Source organism: Crocuta crocuta, unplaced genomic scaffold (genome assembly GCF_008692635.1).
Source record: "Crocuta crocuta isolate KB4526 unplaced genomic scaffold, BGI_CrCroc_1.0 scaffold41, whole genome shotgun sequence".
In the NCBI taxonomy this organism is placed as follows: domain Eukaryota; kingdom Metazoa; phylum Chordata; class Mammalia; order Carnivora; family Hyaenidae; genus Crocuta; species Crocuta crocuta.
The window spans coordinates 17,208,581-17,232,162 of record NW_027529428.1 but is presented as its reverse complement, the minus strand read 5'-3'; the positions used below and the strand labels follow the sequence as shown (position 1 = coordinate 17,232,162).

The 23,582-nt window shown below is 39.6% G+C and overlaps 1 protein-coding gene across 2 annotated transcripts in view; it reads left to right on the top strand.

Annotated features, from left to right (window-relative positions):
- Nucleotides 1–12,246: 12,246 nt before the first annotated feature.
- The window catches only part of LOC144227729 (spermatogenesis-associated protein 31E1-like), a 51,622-nt gene continuing 40,286 nt past the window's right edge, over nt 12,247–23,582 (top strand). For both annotated transcript variants that reach the window (XR_013334035.1, XM_077759484.1), the window contains exons 1-3: nt 12,247–12,297; nt 15,971–16,156; nt 22,080–22,251. The gene's annotated coding sequence lies outside the window, so the exon portion shown is untranslated. The remainder of the gene's footprint in view (nt 12,298–15,970; nt 16,157–22,079; nt 22,252–23,582) is intronic.

Genomic DNA, 23,582 nt, shown 5'->3' with positions numbered 1-23,582 from the left:
TGTGTATATATGTATATTCCCTTTTCACTTGTTAGCTCTAGTTTATAGACAATGAGATTGCTCACTGTTTTATTTGTCATACTTAATACATAGTAGAAACTCAAGAAATGTCTATACATTGATCTCTCCAAATTCAGAGCAGCATTATCCACATAGCTAAGAAGTGGAAACGACCCAAATAGCCATAAACTGATGAATGAATAAATAGAATGTGGTACACCCATACAGGGGAATATTATTCTACAATAAAAAGGAATAAAGAACTGATACAGGTTACAACATAGATGAACCTTGCAAACATTATGCTCAATGAAGATGCTAGACTAAAAGAAAAAAACATACAACATTATTATATGATTCCATTTACATGAAATTTCCAGAACAAGCAAATCTGTAGAAACAAAGTGGATTAGTGTTTGTCAAACAACAGCTGGTGCTAGTGGTGGAAGATAGAGAATGACAGCCCATTTATACAAGGCTTTTTGGTGTGATGAAAATATTCCAAAATTATATAATTGTTATGAATGTACAACTCTGCTAACAAATTAAAAAAATTAAATGTGTGCTTTATATGGGAGAGTTGTATGATACGTGAATTAAATCCCAACAAAATTGTTAAAAAATAATTCTTAGAGAAGGGCACCTGAGTGGCTCAGTTGGTTAAGCATCCAACTTCAGCTCAGGTCATGATCTCGAGGTTCACCAGTTCGAGCCCTGCATCAGGCTCTGTACTGAGAGCTCAGAGCATGGAGCCTGCTTCACATTCTGTGTCTCCCTCTCTCTCTGCCCCTCCCCTACTCATGCTCTGTCTCTCTCTCTGTCTCTCTCTCTCTCAAAAATAAATAAACATTAAAACAATTTTTTAAAAAATAATTCTTAGAGAGTGAAATAAAACCAGGTGTAACCATATTCACATTGATTCTGATTTGGGGGCAGGAGGTATAGCTGTTTCAAAACTTCTCTAATTTCTGTTTGTTATCTTTTTCATTTAGGAGGTAAAACAGTCTAGGGGATCCTGGGTGGCTCCAGTCAGTTAAGCATCCAACTCTTGCTGTCAGCCCAGGTTCCTGGGATCCAGCTGTGACTCGCAGTGCAGAGCCTGCTTGTGATTCTCTCCCTCCCCCTCTCTCTCTGTCTGCCTCTCCTCTGCTCATAGGCACAATGCTGTCTCAAAGCAAATAAATAAACCTAAAAAAAAGAAGTAAAACTGTAAAAACAATAAGAGTTATGAAGCCAGAAACAGGAGAAGTCAGCTTAAAAGCTCCTCTGGTAAAGAAGCTTCCGTTAAAGAAAATTTACCCCATTGAATTTACCGTAAAGAATATTTCATCATAAAACACTGTCCTATCAGCTACACACACACACACACACACACACACACACACACACACACACTTCTAAATTCATTTTGGTTTTGCAAGTACCAGGCAAGACCCAGGCAACTATTTCCAATTCCCGACTTAAATGTGTAAATAAGCGTTCTCTATTATTGTGAAAATTTACCTTGGCTGTCAAAGAACTATCCATTATTTATTTTAACCTGCCTGAAACTTAACATGATATGAGCTTGCCAACGGAATCTGCTCTAATTCCCTTATTAGTCAAATGAGGAAAATCAGCCAGTATGTTTAAAGAGACGTCCCTAAGATAATAGAGCCAAAAACAAAACTCCAATCTACAGATTCAATTTTCCTTACTCTTTCCCCTAAATTTTATCACCATAAGTTGTCATTTCAGGTCTATAATGTGTTGCTAATAATACCCTCTTTTGGAATGTGCTGTGCTGCCCTAGAAAATTTTGGGGGAAAGCGGAGAGAGAATTATTTATCATAGTGGTTCACTCATTAATGTCACATTTTTGTTGAGACCTGTTGTTGTTGAAGCTATTCTCAGACAACATCCAGCACCTTGCCACTCAAGAAAAATTGCCCCCGAACGACACAATTCCTCTTTCACCAGAAAATGCTTTTCCTAAGAGGTGTGGTAGTTATTTCCCACCACCTATAGGCTTACATGCATTCTACCTTACGCTTAGGAACTTAAAAAACACATATATACCCCCCCCCAAAAAAAAACCCTGAGATAAAAATCTGCTTCAGCCCATCACACCATCTACCATGTGTTGTATGCTGAGTAAGTAGCCTTGGATTGAACAATCATGCTAGTAGTTTGTTGTATGACTATGTGTCAGTTGAAGGAGACGGTGAGATGCCTTAGCCTTTCAAGTTACGCTGGACCCCCACAGCTCCCTGATTTAACAAAGCTTCTCTCCACCCACAGGACAGTTTATCCTAGGGCACGAGCCTTGCCTCCCACCTTGGCAATGGGTCCCAACCACAGACTCCTGCTGACTGACTTGACTCCTTACAGTTCAAACAGCCCACCTGAATCAGAGTTAGGTGTATAAGGTACTAGGTAACTTAACAATGAGATCTATCAGCTAAATACTGAATTTGGGGTATGAATATAAAAAATACTTGGATGTAAAACTGAATTGAGGTTTAAGGAATTAATGAACAAGTTCTGGTTCACAGTTCTTACTAGAAGGAAAACAAATGATAATTTATCAAATAATATTTAATATGCCAAGTGGCTTACAAATAATGTTCTACTTAATCTTCACATTAAATGCATGAGGTAAGAGTTTTCCATCTGTTAAAATAGATGAAGAAGAAGAGGCTAGAAAAGTTGTAATAATTTATTGAGATCATATAATTTGTGAGATACAGAATTACTTTTTTAATGTTTGTTTTTGAGAGAAAGAGAGAGAAAGCGAAAGCAGGGGAGGGGCAGAGAGAGAGGGAGAGACAGAATCTGAAGCAGCTCCAGGCTCTGAGCTGTCAGCACAGAGCCCAATGGGGGGCTTGAACTCACAAACCGCAAGATCATGACCCGAGCTAAAGTCAGACTCTTAACCAACTAAGCCACTCAGGTGTCCCTAGAATTACTTTTTAAAATAAGTCTGATCTTTTCATTTCTATAATACCAAATTATACTCCTAGAGTTCTTCGAACTTAGAGGAATACGTAGAACTTTAGAAGTTGGGACCATTCCACAGTAATTTATTGAAGATAGGAGATGATATAGGTCTTTTTAGAATCAGAAAAGATTGGTAAGGGGAAGAAAATTGGTAAAGTGTATCTTTTTCCCGAAACAAAATGCTTCTCTTGTCCTCAGCGCTAGGTACAAGGTTCAAAAGCAAGTAAGTGTATTATCTGCCTCTTTGCTTCTCAGAGAAGAATGAAAGCCTTTCAAAATTTCAGGCAAAAGACCAGGAAACCTGATGTTACAAGATTTCTTGATTCCATAGTTTTGTTACTGCCATTTTGATGCAATTTGTGTGTTGACCTTGCTGCTTCCACATTTATCAAAAGAATACAACACTTTGCATCTCAAAATTAAGAAAGTCTCATTAAAATATTCATTCAGTTAATTCACTTAATTCACTTCCTTGAAACTGTAGATAAAAGCAAAATTCAATATCGTATATTCTGCATCAATTTCTACAGGTTTTTTTTCACTAAATGTATTTTCAATGGTTAACTAAATGCAATTATTCAAGATCTTGAACATTTCAACTTTAAAAAAATATTTTAATTACCTACCCATATTTTACCAAATAAAACATCTTACCAAGTAAAATTTTGCCTGTTGTCAATATTTTTGTGCCCATTATTTCTACCAAGTGTTTTTTTTTGTATTTTATTATTACTGTTTTCAATATTTCTAAACCATATGAATCTTCAGTTATAGTTTTACTTATAATTATCAGTTTAGATTTTTGTTGATTACTTCAATCATAATATTTACTAAGATATGGATAAAATTTTAGATGTAATTATCATCATGTTTTCATGATAGAGCCCTCAAACTTTTTAAAAAATGATTATCATTTGGCTTAATAAAAGAAAAAAACACTCCTGGATTCATTTCAAGAAAAATAATTCTTACAGCTTTAATAATTACAAAATAGGAATACTAATTTCAAGAAACATTACAAACACCAGCATTACTTGGTCTATTGTGCAAGACTAATCATTCCGTTAAAGAAAATAAAATAACAGATATCTAGGGCGCCTGGGTGGCTCAGTCAGTTAGGCGCAGGACTTAAGCTCACTTCGTGATCTCACGGTTTGTAAGTTCAACCCCACATGGGGCTCTCTGCTGTCAGCACACAGCCTGCTTGGGATCCTCTGTCCCCGTTTCTCTCTGCCCTTCCCTGCTGGCTCACTCTCCTTCTCTCAAAATAAATAAACTTAAAAGATAAAATAATAGATATCAATTTTGCTTGACTTTAGTAGAAATATAAATCCTATGTATTTTTTCCTAAATTATGTATTTATTTAAAGACAAACATATACTACTTTACCATTTACCATAATAGTTATCATTTTAACCATTTTTGTCCTGTACAGTTTTGAAGCATTAACGTTTACAATGCTAATCACCACTACTCATTTCCAGAACTTTCTCATCATTGAAGACAGTCTATACCTGTTAAACAGTAACTCATCATTTCCCCCTTTCCTCAGCCTCAGGTAACCTATAGTCTTTTATCTGTGTCTATGCATTGGACTGTTCTGTGTACATCACATAAGTAGATTCATATACTATTCTTTTGTGTTTGGCTCATTACACTTAGCATAATAATATTTTTAGGGTTCATATATATGGAACATGTGCTAAACTCCTATTGTTTTTTGAGGGCTGAATAATATTCCATTGAATGTATGTACCACATTTGTTTATCCATTCCTCTGTTGATGAGCATTTATGTTGTTTTCACCTTTGGCTTTTGCGAATATTGCTGCTGTGGATGTTGGTGTACAGGTATCTGGTTGTCATTGCTTTCAGTTTGGGAAGTGGGGGGTACAAAACACCTAGAAATGGAATTGCTAGATCGTATCATCTAGTATTTGAGGAACCACCAAACTATTTTCCAAAACGGCCTCATCATTTAAAAATGTACAGGAATTTCAAGTTCTCCATGTCCTTGCCAACACTTGTTGTTTTCAGCTTTTTTGATAATAGCCATCCTATGGGGTGTGAAGTGCTAGATCCTTGGGCTTTGTCTTACATTCCCCCAATGGTGAGTAATATTGAGCCTTTCTCACGTGCTTTTTTGGCTGTTTGCATTATCTTCATTGGTGAAGTGTCTTTTCAAGTCCTTTGCCCATTTTCTTATTTGAGCACTTTGTTTTTTTGTTCTTGAGTTGTAATATTTGTATTTTCTGAATATTAACCCCTTATCAAATACGTAATTTACAAATATTACCTCCCATTTTATGGGGGTTTTTTGCTCTTGTTAATATTTTAGTACTTGAAGTTTTTTTATGTAGTTCAATTAATTTTTCTCTTGTTGCCTATACTTTTGGTGTCATTATTCATAACGTATAACTACTAAATCCAATGTGCTGAAGATTTATACTCTTAGTCTTTAAATTTAGGTCTTTGATACATTTTTTTAATGCTTATTTATTTTTGAGAGAGAGAGAGACAGAGCATGAGCAGGGGAAGGGCAGAGAGAAAAGGAGACACAGAATCTGAAGCATACTGTGCTCTGTCAGTACAGAGCCCAAAGCAGGGCTCCAACCCAAGAACCGTGAGATCATGACCTGAGCAGAAGTCAGAGCCAAAGTCAGACGCTTAACCCACTGAGCCACCCAAGTACCCTTCTTTGATACATTTTAAATTAATTTCTATATACAGTATAAGGTAAGAGCCCAAACTCATTCTTTCTCGTGTGGATCTGCAGTTTCCCAGGATCATTTGTTTAAAAAACTTTTTTCCCCATTGAATGGTTTTGGCACCTTGTTGAAAATGATTTGACCAGGGGCGCCTGGGTGGCTTAGTCGGTTAAGCGTCCGACTTACGCTTAGGTCATGATCTCGCGGTTCGTGGGTTCGAGCCCCACGTCGGGCTCTATGCTGACTGCCAGCTCAGAGCCTGGAGCCTGTTTCAGTCTGTGACTCCCTCTCTCTCTGACCCTCCCCTGCTCACGCTGTCTCTCTCTCTCTCCTAGAAATAAATAAAACATTAAAAAAAAAAATTAAAAAAAAGAAAAAAAAAAAGAAAATGATTTGACCATACGTGTAAGAGTTTATTTCTGGGCTCTCAATCCTATCCCATTCATTTACATTTTCATCTTTATTCCGATACCTTATTGTTTTGATTACTGTGGATTTATTGTAAGTTTTAAATCAGGAAGTTTGAGCCCTCCAGTTTTATTCTTCTTTTTCAGGATGTTTTTGCTTTTCAGGTTTCCTTGATATTCCACACACTGGCTTTTATATTTGCTCACCTTCACCAGAGATCTTTACATCTTCATATGGGTTCTATTTACTATCAAGTAATTTCATTTCCTTTTTCTTTAATTTTTTAAGTTTATTTATTTACTTTGAGACAGAGAGAGAGAGCATGCGTGGGGAAGGGGAGGGGGGAGAAAGAGAGGGAAAGAGAGCGAATCCCAAGCAGGCTCCACAGTGTCAGCACAGAGCCTGACCTAGGGCCTGAACCCACAAACTGTGAGATCGTGACCTGAGCCAAAACCAAGAGTCAGATGCCTAACCGACTGAGCCACCCAGGCACCCCTAAAGTCATTTCATTTCAATCTGAAGGATTTCTTTTAGCATTTCTTGTGGGAATGGTCTATGGTAAGGAATTCTAGCAGATTTTGTTTATCTGGAAATGTCTAATTTCTTTCCTTTTTCCCTCAAAAAGGAAAGACAGTTTTGTTTATTGTAAAATTCTCAGTTAATAAGATTTTTCTTTCAGCTATCTGAACATATCATCCCCTGCCTTCAAACCTCCAAGGTTTCTGGTATGAAATTGACTGGTAATCTTATGAAACATCCCCTGAATGTGATCACATATTTCTCCCTTGCTGCTCTCAAGATTCTCACTTTGTCTTTGTTTTTCGATAATTTCATTATAGTGTCTTTCAAATTCTACTTGGAATTTGTTGAACTCGGATTTGCGTTATTTATCTCTTTAATCCTATTTAGAAAATTTGTTATGTCATTTCTTCAAATATTTTTTCTGTCCCTTTCTCTCTCTTGTCTTTTCCTGGGATTCCCATAATTCTTATGCTAGTCTGCTTGGAAGTTTCCACACATCATTAATTCTCTTTTTATTCTTGTCATTATTATTTTTTTTCTCTTCTCAGACTCCATGATTTTAGTTGTCTTATCTTCAACTTTGCAGATTCTGTCTTCTGCATGCTCATACCTGATGTTGAATCTCTGAATTTTTCACTAGAATTATTGTACATTTTTTAGCTTCGGAATTTTGTCCGGTTCCTTTCTATAGTTTCTATCTCTTTGCTGAAGTTCTCATTTTGCTCTTATATTTCTTTTCTTGGTTTCCTTAGTTACCTGCCANTTCAGGAATGACTTTGATGTTGCTTTATTTTACTTATTAAAGGTTATAGTAGTCCTTTTGTTTCAGATTTGTCTCAACCGATTTTCAAAAACTTTTCCTTGCCATTGTGATTGCTGAAGTCTGTTCCCTTAGCTCATGTTTAGCTACACACGCAGATTTTCTTGAATGACTTAACCTTGAAACAAAGAAAATACAAAAATAAATAAATAAATAAACCCCAAAAGTGAACAACCTCTTTTCGCTGCTGTTCCAGGTTGGCTCAGCGCTGGGGCATTTCTTCAGCACTTAGAGCAAGGCTTGCTTTGAGACCTCTTGGTTCAGCCATCAGCCAGGGAGAAAACTTAATGTACTCTCAGAACTTTTCCGAGCATACATCTTGTCTGGGCAAGCACATGGTTCTCTAAATTCTCCCCGTATATGCGGCCGCTTCTGAATATCCTAATTTCCAAGAGTCGAACCCCAGCTTCTCTGGGCCTTAGATGGTCCATTCTGTATTCCCACCTGTAATCCCTTGCATCAGGCGTCTGTGCGTATAGTTCTCTTCTGGCTTTTACAGACGGCCCGCTACTTTTCCTCCTATGTTCCGAGCTATGCAAGACAGAAATGAACGCCTTACATCAGTCTTTCAGGTATCCTCAGATCACAGCAGATGTACACAATAACTTGAGAAAAAAAGTTTTAATCTGTTCCACTTCCTCTGATTTGAGGAGTGTGCTGGGAACCAAGTCACTACCTGCTTAACACCAAGACTCTCACCAGGTCATGTCTGGCAGGAGATGGAGTTAGGATGGCTCTTGCTTGGTTTTTATAAGCCTTTTACTGTTTTCACAACTCTTCCAAATTGATTCCTATACAGCTTCTTGTGTGCATGCGTGTGTGTGTGTGTGTGTGTGTGTTATATGGAGCAATCAGTCCTTGGAACTTTCTAGTTTGTCATTTTGCTGATATCATTGCTATGATATATTTATAGATAAAATATCTCTTGGGATATTTTTTCTTCTCCATTTTATTTCCTCCTCTTTGGACTCCAATTGCATGCATACTGGGAACTTTGGACATGACTCTCTTCTACTCTTTTTCTATTCTGTATTTTCTTTGCATCATACTTTGGACATTTTCTATTAGCCAGTTCAGGAATCTTATTCTATCCAATCTGCTCTTAAGCCTATCTGTTCTTTTCTTAATTTCACATACATATTCTTCAGTTATAAGCAATTTTTATATGATGTCTAATTCTTTGGGAAAAAATCTCCATCTGTTCATTTTTAAGTCTATCCTCTATTTTCTTCAGCACCTTAATTATAATTATTATAATGCCTTTTTTGCAGAGGTTATTTTCTGGATCATCTATCAGACTTGTTTTAGAGTTTTGTTATTTTACTTTTTTTGTCTTGTTGATTTTAGCTTTTCCATATTACCTCTTTACATGTCTTGTAATTTTGAATTGCATGCAGCATATTTTGGACAAAAGAAACTTTGAGGGTCCAGATAGTATTTTCCATCACTTAACTATCTCTTCTATCAGGCAGAAACAGTCAGTGATTGGCAACTCTCATCTAATTACTAAATTTCAGGTTGCATAAGATTTAGATTAGCTCTCCCTCAACCTTCCTCTAGGGTGGGGCCCTCAATAGCTTTTAACTGAAAGATTGGTAGGTCTTCCAAACACCATAGCCCTAAAGTGGATATTCTAGAATTAAAAAATATAGTATCTAAAATTAAAACACAGAAGATGGGTTTAGGAGATCCACTTTTATCCTTTAAGGATTTTACAGCTTAGTTCTTTAGTCTACCAGCCAACAGCTTCAAAATTTGACAAATGGAATTCTGATTTTTAGATTGGTTATACAGAGAGTTAGAAAGAGCATCACTCCCATCCTTAAAGTAAGAAAACAGCTATAAAGCTAGAAGTCGACTAATTTTTATGAGGCCACAAAAGAACTCAAGTCATAGCTACAGAGACAGGTGCCTCTGGGGAAAACAGCACCAGCACATTTGCTCACCCAAGACAGAAGATGAGCTAAACCACAGTTCGGGGCCCTGGGGAAAGGGAATGGAGACCACCACTGAAATCGACCCAGCTCCTTCTCCCTTATCTTTCAAGTGAATAAAAACCTCAGTCTGCAGAGCAAACAGTGACAAAACCAAAGGCGGGGGTAGTAATGGAAACGCACTCAACATGAAAGAGGGGAAAATGAACTTCTATTTCTAGAGAGGTAGGAACACTACCTTGGTCTTAAGGCCAAGGTTTAGAGTGATTGCCCAAAACTGAGGTTCAGTTAGAAAATCAGAAAATTCCACCATCACCCAGCCTTCATTCCCAGCACCACGCTAACTAGCCTGGAATAAAAATATCAATGGAAAAAAAAACCATATATCAATGGAGTATAGCAGAAAGCTCCACATCATTGGTGTTTAGGGAAATGCAAATTAAAAACACAATGAGATCTCACAATTAGAATTGCTAAAATGAGAACAATAAATGTTTTACATGAATATAATTGCCATTCACAGTTGGCAAAGACTGTAAACAGCCAAGATGTCCTTGAGCAGATGAAAAGATTAACACGCTGTCTACCTGTACAATGGAATTCTATGCAGAAATGAGACAGTGAGCTGTTGGTTCACAAAATAGCATGGCTGATTCTTAAATGTGTTTTGCTAAGTTTTAAAATCTCTCCCAATTTCTCTGTCCCCAAGCAGATGCTCTCCAATAAAAGCACAAAATATATCCAAATAAGACATAGCTGTATTCCTCGGGGCCAATTCACCACTCTTTCTAGAACTTTCTTCTCAGGTCTGTTTTATTTTCTGGCCCTCTTCACCTTCACCAGGCTGGAGGGTCCGGAAGGATGCTTGCTTCCTAAGGATTGTGAGGTTAGTGGAGATTTTACTGCCTTTCAGAAGATTCTGGAATATGTGTTTTACTCTCTCATGTAGAAATCAGAAAGTGCTTTCTGGGGTCCCCTTGGATTCTCCAATTTTGTGAATTCAGCTCCATGTGACCACTAAAATTTTTGTTAGTTTTCTTTTTTTTCCATTTGTAGCCTAGTCCTCTGCTTGGTCAAACTCTGCCAGTGGGAGAAATAACAAGTGCTTATCATTAGTTCGCAGTGAAAAGTTTACCCTCTTGGAAATTTTAGTTCATTCAATTCTGCTGTTTCCCCATCTACCTGATGCCTTCAAACACATAATGTTGTATAATTTATTCCACTTTTCCTAGTTGTTGTCAGTGAGAGCATTGGTCTGCCATGAAGAACTCTCTCACCCAGGAACATACATTTCTATCCTAATTATTTTCAAGAAGGGCTAAACTTCATATCAATTTGATTATGATCCCAATATTTGATTCCAATATTAAGATTCCACATTTTCCCAGTGATTTGTAGCTACTAATCTTCTTAAAACACACTAAAGAAACTCTCCCTCATTCTCGAATATTTTTGAGGTTATTCTTAACTTTGATTGTTCTTCATTGCAAGGGGCCTCTAACACTTTACCTCCTCAGCCTCCCCTGTTTCTCTTCCATTGCAGAACTTCTGTTGTGGACACAGGCAAGAAGAGAGGTTTGAGAGCATCATAACCAGCTCCTCCTGGACATGGTTTCAAAGCCACTGCCATCCCACAGTCCTTGGCACCTTTTCATGCTCGGATTCTAGTTTTATACATATATTCTTACTACATTCCTTATAACTTGTGAACAACAAAAGCATAGTTTCTTTCATTTTATGAGAAATACATAGAAATTGGGGTGCCTGGGTGGCTCAGTCAGTTGAGCGTCCAACTCTTGATTTTGGCTCAGGTCATGGTCTCACAGTTAGTGGATGTGAGCCCCCCCATTGGGCTCCATGGAGCCTGGTTGGGATTCTCTGTCTCCCTCACTCTCTGCTGCTGCCCTGCTTGCACTCTCTCTCTCCCTCTCTCAAAATAAATAAATAAACTTTAAAAAAAAGAAATATATAGAAATTTTAAAATGTGAAAATAGCTCCCAAATGTGTTGCACTTTCTGTTTGTATTCTTTTACTCGAGTGAGTAGGTTCAGTGCATGGTGGATAACAGTGGAAAAATTAAATGTCTAGTATAGCAAGTTATACACACATACACAGCTATACATGAAAAGCAGACAAAATGCACACTGAAATGTGAAGAAAAAAATTTTTAATTAATGGCAATAAAACTTTTGAAAAGTTGACTATTCAGCACTATCATGCCTCACCATCATTAATCAGCTTATATATTCATACAACAAATATTTATTGAATGCTTTTTATAGAACCTCGGTTCACACCACACAATTCTGAAGCCCCAATTAATGGAGTTTACAGTTAATGGAAAAAGTGATTAGCAGTCCTTTATTAATGCATTTTGGAAATAACATAAAAAATTCTCTAAATTAGTTAAAGAATCAGAAATTGGATTATCTGTGTCAGAAAATAATAGGATATTAAAAGTATGATATGAGCTGCTCACATCTCCAGTTATCTCTATTAACCCACTAGAGAACATAAGCCCAAAACAGTTTATCTATTTGATGTATTGTATACATCGATTGATGAACTGCTCAGTTAAAAGCAAATATCATAAATAACAGGAAGTGGGATCAATGATACCAATATCTAGTTGTCTACTCGATACTAACATTTTTTATGCTATGAAGTATAGAAAAAATATGTCTTTATATTTACTGTAAGAAACACCATAAAATCCTCAGCAAATGGGAAAATGAAATCTTTTGTGTGTTCATTATTTAAAACCGCAGCAGGTGGGAGCCCCGCATGTGAGGCGCTGGAACCTTCCCCCGGTTGGAGGAAATCGAGGAAGCGGCAGGGCACTGATGAACGGAGTTGTGTTTCAGCCGCAGAAAACGTGAAGGAGGTTTCAGACTGCGAGGTGGGCTCGCAGGGCGATCAATACAAGGTAGTGCCCTTCCACCTTCATCGTCTACATATAACACCAGCACCTGTCCCTTGTTCCTGGCCCAGAAACGCCTGTGGCCGCAGGTACCTGCAGGTCGCGGGTGACAGGGAAGCCCCACCACCTGTACTTTTTTTTTTAATGTTTATTTTTGAGAAAGAGAGAGAGTACAAGCAGGGAAAGGACAGAGAGAGAAGGGCACAGAGGATCTAAAGCAGACTCTGTGCTCACAGAAGAGTGATGTGGGGCTCAAACTTACCAACCTTAGATTGTAACCTGAGCCAAAGTTGGAAGCTTAATGGACTGAGCCACCCAAACCACCCACCAGTACCTCTAATCAGCCTATTCCCGCCAGTAAATAAAGCATATTCAGGTCAAGATACAAACACTGGTAATGGAAAGCCTATCAAATGGGATCCACAGATTTGGATTCAGGTTTCAGTTGTGCAGTACACTAATGCTGGCCTCTCGGACACTGTAGAGTCTGGGACCATTGACTGAAACGTGGCAAATGTGGGAACTCCCAGCAGTCTCTCTCTCACTCTCTCCCTTTTTAGAGAGAGTGTGAATGGGGGAGAAAGGCCTAAGGGGAGAGAGAGAATCTCAAGCAGGCGGGGCTCCATCCCACAGCCCTGGGATCATGACCCCAGCCAAAATCAAGAATCAGATGTTCAAGGACTGAGCCACCCAGGCACTCCTTGGCAGTTTCTCTTTTTGCTACAAAATCAAGAAATCTGAAATAATGTAGAATTTCCTTGTCTATTTAGTTAAAAAAAATTTTCTAATTATAAAAGTAATTCATGGTTATTAGAAAATATTTGGGAAATACAGAATGATTTAGGCAGACACACACGTTCTTCAAAACCCCGACTCCCATAAGGAGTTCAGGCTTCAGTATGCTTACTTACAAAGGGTTTCAAGTTCATTTCTTTACCATTTTAGCATAGCTTTCTACATTGGACATATTTGTAACGAGCAACACCAAAGTCTGAACGTGACAGCATTCGGGAAGTGGGAACGGTGATTTGGTTTGGCTCAGGTGGGCCCCTCTGTTGGCTGGAGGAACTAAGGGGGCCACGGGGACCATCTGCCCCCACCCTGCCCTGCTGAGTGTCTCGGTCAAGGTCCGGCTCCTGGAGCACAGCGAGGATGCCTGGCTGTGTACCCACAGTGAGCAGTGACGTGGGCGGGGCCACCGCACCCGTGCCCTCCAGGTTCCCCCCTCTGTTTCCCTCAGGTGGGCACTTCCTGCCACCGACGGGAACTTGCTGATGCCTCTGCCTCAGTTGTCTATTGAAGGGAAAGCGGGAGGTGGGTCACAGCACATTACTCTAGTTAGGGGATTTCCGGACTGCACAACAAATGCCGAGTCTGCAGGCATAGTCTTAACATTTCTCCTTCGTAAAAACTGAGGCCGTGACCCCCAGCGGTTCTGACCCTTGCCCCGTGGCGTGGTGTCCTTCTTCCCTACCTGCTTCTTCACCCTCGCCACCGCTCCTGCCCCTGAGAGGCTTTCCTCTCCACTGTTGCAGCCCCCCTCCCCGCCCCCATCCCAGGGCTGGCTCCCTCCTCCCGGAAGCTCCCTGCACCAGGTCAGCTTGCATTCAAGGACACTCAGTGCGGTGCGTCTCGGATGCAGTAGGACACATTCAGTGCAGCGTCTTTATCTTAGAAGAAAGCATAAAAATGTATCTTCATGATTGGGGAAGGCAATGACTTCTTAGATAAGGCACACAGAAAAAAATTGAAAAAATGGATCAATTGGACTTCATCAAAATTAAAAACCTTGTGCTTCTATGTACCAAATAATTAGTACTATAAAAAAATAGGAACAAACCACAGAATGGGAGAAAATATTTACAAAGCACTATATCCAGAATATATAAAGATCTCATACCAGTCAATAAGATAACTAATCCAGTAGGGAAAATGGGCAGAGGACTTGTATAGAAATTTCTCCAAAGAAAATATACAAGTGGTAACTAGCACCAAAAAAATGCTTAAAATCATTAGTCATTAGGGAAATGCAAACCAAAACCATAAGAAGATACACTTTAGACACTCTAGGATAGCTAAAATAAAAAGACAACCAAAAGCAGGTGTGGGTGAGGATGTGAAGAAATGGAGACTCTCATACATTGCAGATGGGAATATAAAATGATGCATCTGCCTTAGAAAACAGTTTGGCAGGGGCATCTGGGTGACTCAGTCGGTTAAGCACCCCAACTTGGGCTCAGGTCATGATCTCATGGTTCGTGAGTTGGAGCCCCGAATTGGGCTCTGTCAGCACAGACCCCATTTCAGATCCTCTGTCCCCCTCTCTCTCCACCTCTCTCTCTCTCTCTCTCTCTCTCTCTCTCCAAAATAAAGACATTTAGAAAACAGTTCGGCAGTTCCTCAAAATGTTAAACACAGAGTTATCATAGGATCCAGCAATCCCACTGGTAAATATAACCCCAAGAGAAATGAGAACAGAGGTCCGCAGAAAAATTTGCATGTGAATATTCAGCATTATTTATAAGAACCAAAAAGTGGAAACAATCAAATGTCCATCAACTGATGAAGGGATACAGGAAATATGGGATACCAAACAATTAAATACTCAGTGTAAGAAGTACTGTTATGTCCTAAAACATGGATGAACCGTTGAAAATACTACACTAAGTAGAAGAATCCAGTCACAAAAGACCAGATATGCTATGATTCCAGTTATATTACATTTCAAGAAGAGGCAAAATGTCTAGAGGCAGAAAGTGTTTTAGTAACATTACCAGTTTTAGTAAGCACAGGGCAGGGTGCAGTATGGAAGATACGGAGTATCTGATAGTGAGTGTCAATTTCCTTGGGAGGGTACTGAAAATGTTCTACAATTAGATTGTCATGATGGTTTTCGCCCTGTTACTCTACTTGAAGAACACTGTACACTTTAAATGGGTGAATTTTATGGTATGTGCAATCTTTTTTTTTTAAACATTTTATTTATTTTTTTTAATTTTTATTTATTTCTAGGAGAGAAAGAGAGAGAGAGACAGCGTGAGCAGGGGAGGGTCAGAGAGAGAGGGAGATACAGGCTCTGAGATAGGCTCCAGGCTCTGAGCTGGCAGTCAGCACGGAGCCCGACGCGGGGCTCGAACCCACGAACCGTGAGATCATGACCTAAGCGAAAGTCGGACACTTAACCGACTAAGCCACCCAGGCGCCCCGGTATGTGCAAACTTATCTCAGTAAAGCTGTTAAAAAAAAAAAACAACCCTTCACACACAATGGATATTACAGTTTTAATCTTGCTTTTCCCACCAGCAACTAATGCTTAAAAGAGATGTTCTTTCCATCTGTCACTTTAACAAATCAAGTCTCAAGAATTTTGTGATTCTTAGGAACAATTCATTATACAGTTACTACACAACCCTGACACTGTCAGCAATAACTTATCTTTTGGAGAACTATGGGTTTATGGTTAAATCCATAAAAATTTAAGGAGATAAAATAAGATGAATGAAGGGAGATCAATAGTTTTACAATTATCAACAGAGCTGCGGCATAATTATATTCTAGACATCCACACCCTTCATGAACTTGTGATAAGAAGCTATGGATTAATAGTCCACATTAACTTAGCCGAGTTGCAGAAGAAAATCTGCATTTTATAACTGTGTCACTTTTGCCTGGTTTGCAGAATTCTATTCTAGACTGAATTGCACTATAAAAAGATACATCTGTAATCAACAACCATTGAGAAGAAATGGGAAAGAAACTACCTCATTTACATAACAAGGTCAATAAAAAAAATCAAAAGATACGACAAGAATGTTTTGAAGTAATGTACAAAACCTCCATGAGGAAAACTTCTGTTTGATACAAGGTAAGTCTATTTTGTTCTATTTATTTGATTTTTAGTAATGATGCCTATTGTTTGATATTTAGTAACTTTAAAGAAGGACATACAGTTTCCATCTGTAACAAACATGACATGCGTTAAGACAGTTCTCAGGGCACCTGGGCGGCTCAGTCCGTTATGCATCCCACTCTTGATTTCAGCTCAAGTGACCTCACAGTTCATGGGTTCATAAGATCAAGCCCCACCACCGACTCTGTGCTGACAGTGTGGAGCCTGCTTGCAATTCTGTCTCCCCGTCTCTCTTTGCCTCTCCCGTTTGCACGCCCTCTTTCTCTCTTCCTCTATATCTCTAAATGAATATTTTTTTTTAAAAAAAGACTTATAGTTCTCAAAGTACATTTTAATAAATGTATTTCCTTCGTGGACTGTGTCCATTGTGAGGGACTCACTGAACGTTAGACCCAAAGTGTATCAGAAGAGGCAGTACAATTTAAAGGGCATGCATTATTTAATAGATATTTTATGAAGAGTTTTCTTTTCATCTCCGTAAGAGCTCTAAAAAGAAGATAGGAGTATTTCCACTGGGCAGGCAAGAAAGCTGGTTCCAGAATTCGAGGCAAGTTCCCTTACCAGAGCCCTGCTCACAGGCGATGAATTCAGGTCTGCCCGTTCAAAGTCCATACCCTTCCCACTTTGCACCGCCCATTTGTACATTCATCTAATAAATAGTCCAGTAAATAGGAAAGGGAAATGGAGAACTTTAACCTTCGCTTCCAGGCTCTTGAGATCCTGAAGAAGGTTTTCTGGTTTTGTTGGATTCTTACTACTTTATCTCCCAAGTTTGAATTATAAATGCAGACATCTTATGTCCATTATGAAACTGTAGGCAGCTTGTGATCAGAATCACTAATTCTACATTGTATCTTTTAAATACATAGAACTGAGATGACAAAGAAATAGATTTGCCGTATACACAGAGAGGCATTTCAAGGAATATGGGTAGAGGGGAAAAGAAATCGATAGTAACTTGACCAGGTAAGTCTGCCTTGAACACTAGTTTTGAGTTGATAGACTTGGTGTAATTAAAATATTAGCTCTTCCTAAGTTCATTTATACATTTAGTGTGACCCCGATGAAAACACCAACAGCTTTTGGTTTTCCTTTTTTGTTTTAGTGAATGGTGTGGTCCTTTAATCAAGCCAATTCTGAAGTTCCCATGGGAAAATTTAAAAATTTAGTGAAACTCTGAGTAACGGAGTAGTAGAGAATGACATCTCCTGCCAGATAGTAAATGTTGACCTCCCTCCCCTGTGCCAAATGATTTCGTCCTGTCCCAGCATCCCCCCGGGTCTTAACCCACCCCAGCATCACCTGTAAGTCCCAAATCTCAACCTCTGAATCATCTACATGAGGCATGGCGGTGACGGTGGGTAGGGGCCATGCTTGGGAAAACTTTCTTTCCATCCACGGACCTGTGAAGCTAGAAACCAGCCATCTCCCTCCAGAACGGAATGGTGGGACAGGCCCAGGACAGACATTCCTGTTTCCATAGAGGCAACTGGAAGGAAGAGACAGGTCACCAGGCAAGTCCAAGCCCAGCAGAGGAAATCCCGTGAGTTTTCCAAGCTGGGAACGTCCTGTTAGGCTTGACGCCCTTTCCCCGGGGCTCTACTGGGCTGTGCCATTGGCCCTTGGCCCTGAGCCTGCTTCTCCGGCCTCTGCCTTCAAGTTCTTATCTCTGTCTTTGGAGTGGTTCTTCATTGTTTTTGAAGGACAACCCGCGTTTGTCACCACATAGTTCTGCAAGCCCATTTCCTGCTTATGGAGTCCCAGAAGTCTGACAGCCTCCCCTTCGTGCCTTCCTGTCTCTGCTCCTTCAGGGGAAGCTGGGAGTTTTCTGCTGAGGCAGCATTCTCAAGAACCTTGTTGGGCTGTGGTATACGTCACCAGGACCCACGACATTAGATCTCTCCTACAAAACCCCATCCCTCTTCCTGCCTCTGCCGAGACGGTTGAGTGGATCTGGGAGGCCCCCGCCTGATCTCTCCAGCTAAAGCTTGCCCAACCTCCCTCTTGGCCTCCTCTCTTGAGCACAATTCCCCATAGCGAATGGCCTCATTTTCCCATCCTTTGTCATCGGGACTGGCCTGGAATCTTCCAAACAATCAAGTGCTAGTTCCTCTTTGCCAAGCAATCCCCTCCTCAAATTGTCTCTTTCCTCACAAAATTGTGCTAAACACAGAAAGGAGTTTAGCTTCAAAATCTCCTCAGCTAAATATCCAAGGCTATCACTTGTAAATTCTGTTTTCCACCGAACAAAAGAACACAATTCAGGCAAGTTTTCCACCACGTTATAACAAAGGTGACCTTTTCTCCAATTCCCGATAACATGCTCCACATTTCTTTCGGAGAGCTCACCAGAAGCACCTTTGACATTTGTATTTCTGCCAAGATTCTGTTCATGAACAACTGAATGTTCACAATGAGAAACTTTCTCAGCAGTGGCCTCTGGCTTCTTTCTGAATCGCCACCACAATCGCCCTGAACATCCATGCTTTTCCCTTCTCTTCATGACAGTCAGGCCTTGGGGCGCCTGGGTGGTTCAGGGCATTGAGCGTCTGACTCTTGATTTCAGCTCAGGTCACCGTCTCACAGTTCGAAGGGTCAAGCCCCGAGTCCCCTGCTTGGGATTCTCTCTCTCTCTCTCTCTCTCTCTCTCTCTCTCTCTCTCTCTCCGCCCTTCCCCATTTCTCAAACTGTAGACGCATCACTCCAATCTCTGCCCTTGTCCTCACACGCCATTCTCCTGGGTGTCTCTGTGTCCTTTTCTGCCTCTTATTAGGACAGACTCACCTGGTTTAGCGCCCGTGCTAATCCAACAGGATCTCATCTTGATCTTTACCTTAAATCTATCTGCAAAGACCTGTTGTCAATAAGGTCACATTTTGAGGTTCTGGGAGAACATGAATTTCTGTTCAACTGTTCAACCCACTGTACAGTTAATTATATGCCTCAAGCAAACTATTAGTGAAAAAATAAACAAACAAAGCCTTTGTCCAGAGTTTGCCTGTACAAGATAGTATTAGGGCTTTTTTCTCCTGCTGGAATTTTCTGAGTGAGCTCATTCAGCCTTATTTGGCTCAACTTAAAGTCATGTTATCCACACAGTGATTTATTTTTTTTAATGTTTTATTTATTTCTGAGAGAGAGAGAGAAACAGTGTGAGCAGGGGAGGGTCAGAGAGAGAGAGGGAGATACAGAATCCAGGCTCTGAGCTGTCAGCACAGAGCCCAACTGAACCCACGAACCGTGAGATCATGACCTGAGCCGAAGTCGGACACTTAACCAACTGAGCCACCCAGGCGCCTCAATCCACACAATGATTTAAACTGACCCTTCTTGGGGCATCTGGGTGACTCATCAGTTAAGCATCCAACTTCCGCTCAGGTCACGATCTCATGGTTCCTGAGTTTGAGCCCTGCATTGGGCTCTGTGCTGACAGCTCAGAGCCTGGATCCTGCTTGGGATTCTGTGTCTCCCTTTCTCTACCCCTTCCCCACTCATACTCTGTCTCTCTCTCTCTTCCTCAAAAATAAATTTAAGGAAAAGGGGGAAGAAGGTGGACTCTAGGATGTGGAAAGGAAAAACAGTTTTAAGGATTACAGAGAACTGAACCAGGATGCAGTGTCGCATGCAATGGGTCTTAAATATCCTTAACAAAGGTGAAGATCAAATCCAGGGCTGGAGAGAGACCCTACTTCCCAAGAGAATGCACTTGCAGGAGGAAACCCAGCAACGCATACTCTCTGAATGATTCAAAATGAAAAGAGTTGGAATCGTCAGCTAGGATCATGCAGAACAAAAGACGGAACGTTCACGCAGGGTCAGCGGAAGTGGTTTACGACCCTTACGGTGAACCAAATAAGGAGAAACAGAAGTCCATACTGCGAACTGGGCCTTGCATGAAAGTTTCCAACTGTGTAGAGAAAAATAAAACACAGAGCTGGGAAAAATAAAAGGCATGAAATATGTGGTGCTAAACTGGGTGAAAGAGAACAAGGACCATGTGAGTGTTCCATGAAGAAGAAATTGATGATTGAGATTTGCGAAAACATAGTTGACATCACATTGCCATGATAATTTGAAAATGTTAGGAGGAAAATATTCCCAAACAAATTCATTTCTTTCAACGTTTATTAAGGTTCTGCTCATGTGGCTGACTTAATTTAGGGCTGTACACCAGTCAATAATACCAATATATATGGGCATAATTATGCCAATGAGGAGAGGTGCGTTTATGTGATGGCACCAAAACTCCAGAAATCTTAGCAGATAAAGAACAAAAGTTATTTCTTATTCATACATCAAATGCAGTTTGACAGAGGAAGAAGGCAAGACTTCATTCAACTGATAAGAAAAGATTTAATGTCCAGTGATTTTTTTTTTATGTTGTCTGTCATTGAGAAGGGTGGCCTTGGTCTAAAAATCATTCTCTGAGAGCTTTGTCCTTCAATGTGTGAAGGCGTGTGTGCTTCAACATGAAATCAGTTTGAATATTTAAAGACAACAGAGTTTTTTGTTTTGTTTTCTTTGTTTTTGCCTGTAATAATTTTTTTTTTTAAATTTTAAATTCAAGTCAGTGAACACACAGTGTGATACTGGTTTCAGGAGTAGAATTCAGAGATTCAGTACTTACATACAAAACCCAGTGCTTGTCCCAACAAGCGCCCCCCTTAGTACCCCTCCCCCATCTGGCCCAGTTGCCACCCACCTCCCTCCATCAACCCTCAGTTTGTGCTCTATCATTAAGGTAGCCTCTCTATCATTGTGGTTTGTTTCCCTCTCCCCACCCCCCACCCACTGNTCCACTCATCAGTCGATGGACACTTGGGCTTTCCATAGTTTGGCTATTATTGATAATGCTGCTATACACATTGGGGTGCATGTACCCTCTTCAAATCTGTATTTTTGTATCCTTTGGGTAAATACCTAATAGTGCAATTGCTAGAGCGTAGGGTAGTTCTATTTCTAGTTTTTTGGAGGTTCCACAGTTTGTTTTTAAGCCTGAAGTGAACACATCCCATCTACAGAAAGAGGGGTGAGGGACCCAATGGACATTTACTACAACTATAATCTTGGTATTAGAAATATGTCAGGTAATAATTTTTTTAAAAATTCTAGAAATCCAACTTTAATGTCCTAAGTCAAAGAAAGCAATATTTTTTCTCTTTTCTCTGCTTTCTTCTGCAAGTGCGCTTTATTATTATGCCTCTGAGTGGAATGGTGTTTTCATTCCTTCAATGAGTGTAGCCAGCTGAGTTTATGTTTTTTTGTTCAAGAGGTGAATCAGATGGGAGTGAGGAATTGAAACACTTTAGCCCCATTTCAAATTCCTCAGGAAGAAATCTGATCATCCCACATTGAGTCAAGTGTCAGCTAAGAACTTGGCAACTCCTATGAAGATCACGGGGTTGGAAGGGGCTGCAGGGGGTTATCAGAAAATTCACAGATGAAGGGGGTGGAAAGTTTCTTCCAGACAGAGAACATGGGACACATTGAACAATAAATATCAGGGGGGAGGGGGGAGACAGTCCCAGCACCAAGAAGAGAGGGTGGGTTACACGTTACAGCAATTAGTCAGGTCCTCGGAAGTTTCCTTGCAATAGATTTCAGGGTGGAGAACAGGGATCACAGGTGACCGTTAGCCCCATGGGCTTCTCTTCCTCTCTGAGGCGAGCCGCTGGCCTAATTTCATGAGCACCTCTTGGATCCGCAGGACATGGACACCACTTCCCCATGTTTATTCTCCTCTCCCTCCTGCCCCAAAAGGGCCACACTGACCTGAATTTTGTCCATTGTTTCCCACTGAGTAGTGTAACTTCTTGTTGCTTAAACTTTCTTGAATTTTTATATTCAGAATGTATCTTCTTGCCTCTTAAAATCACAGATGATCCCAGGGTTTATCTAAATAAATCAGAAAGAAGATTTTCATCAACTTGAGCATTTTCTTGTTGGCATCCAGCACCCTCGTGGCTTATGCTGAAATCTGAAGAACGTGACCACAACTAGCCTCTGTCTAACAGGGAGCTAAGTAACTCTGCAATGAAACAAAATTCTAGGTATTTAGCATTACTGTTCTTGTTAAAATTGTTTTCAGAACTTTGGTTTTACTGGTGCTTTCTCACTGCTTTACCCCCATCTTGGCAGAGGCTTTTCGTTAATGATGAAAAGAAGCAGGCATGAAGCTTGGAGGAGAAGCTCAAGAATACATAAAGCAAACAAAATATTTGCATTCTTGTTTTTTTGTCCCACTTTGTTTTCTCCATTCACTATTTAAAATATGCTTCTTATGGAGAGAAGGGCAGCAAAATGCAACCATTTCTATAGCTAATTTGCAAACGGAAAGTGTTAATTAAAATTTGAGGCTCTCAAAGTTTCTAATTAGCCTGTAAAATTCATTCTGCTATTGGGATTTCAGTTTTTATTTCTCTTCCTGGCTGTATCTCTAATTATAGACTATAAGCTAAAAAGATATTTTTTTATATTTCACAAGAGCATTATAAAAGAAAACTACCAAAGTTTTAAAATTATAAATGACTTTCTAAGATTCAGTTGATGCAAATACTATTAAATAATTTGGTTTCACTGCGAAGTGAAAACTTCTAACAGAAATGATTAGCTTTTACTTCATGGATTAGAATTTAGAGAAAATAATCTCAAATATTGATAAGGTGTAGGCAAATCATGGCATAATTCCATCTGTTGGTGATAATATCATACAATTTTCATATTCTTTTTTTTACCTAAATGGCACAAGACAATGGCAAAAAGCGTAGGTTAGCACTCCATTTTTTTAATACATATGCAGCATTAGTCTTTTAGGATAATAGTCTTGCAGAACAGTTACTAAGTTGAAATAATGGCAGAGTCAGAAATTAAGACAACAGCAATTTATTGACCAGCCCCGAAGTACCGAGCACTTAAACTCTACTTATCACAGCAATCCTAAAGGTCACCATTTTATTTTTTACTGCATACATATACACATAGCTAATATAAGATACAAAGTATATACATAGCTAATACAGTATTATATAAATACTATATAACATATAGTGTACATATAATATATAGTATTTTATATATATCTCATAAAGTCACCCAATTTTTTTAGTGCACAATTCAGTAATTTCTATAAATGTGTAGTGTTGTGCACCTGTTCCCACAATCCAATTTTAGAACATTTCCATCACTACCTAAGACGCCTCCGACTTTATTCCCACTCCAACCAAAGTGATCACTAATGTACTGTCTGCCTCTGCAGGTTTGCCTTTTGTGGGCATTTCATGTAAATGAATTTCACAATCTGGGCTTTGTAAAAAGGCACTTAGCGTGATATATCTGAGGTTTATATTTGCTGTAGCTGGATGGGCATTTGGATTATTTCTAC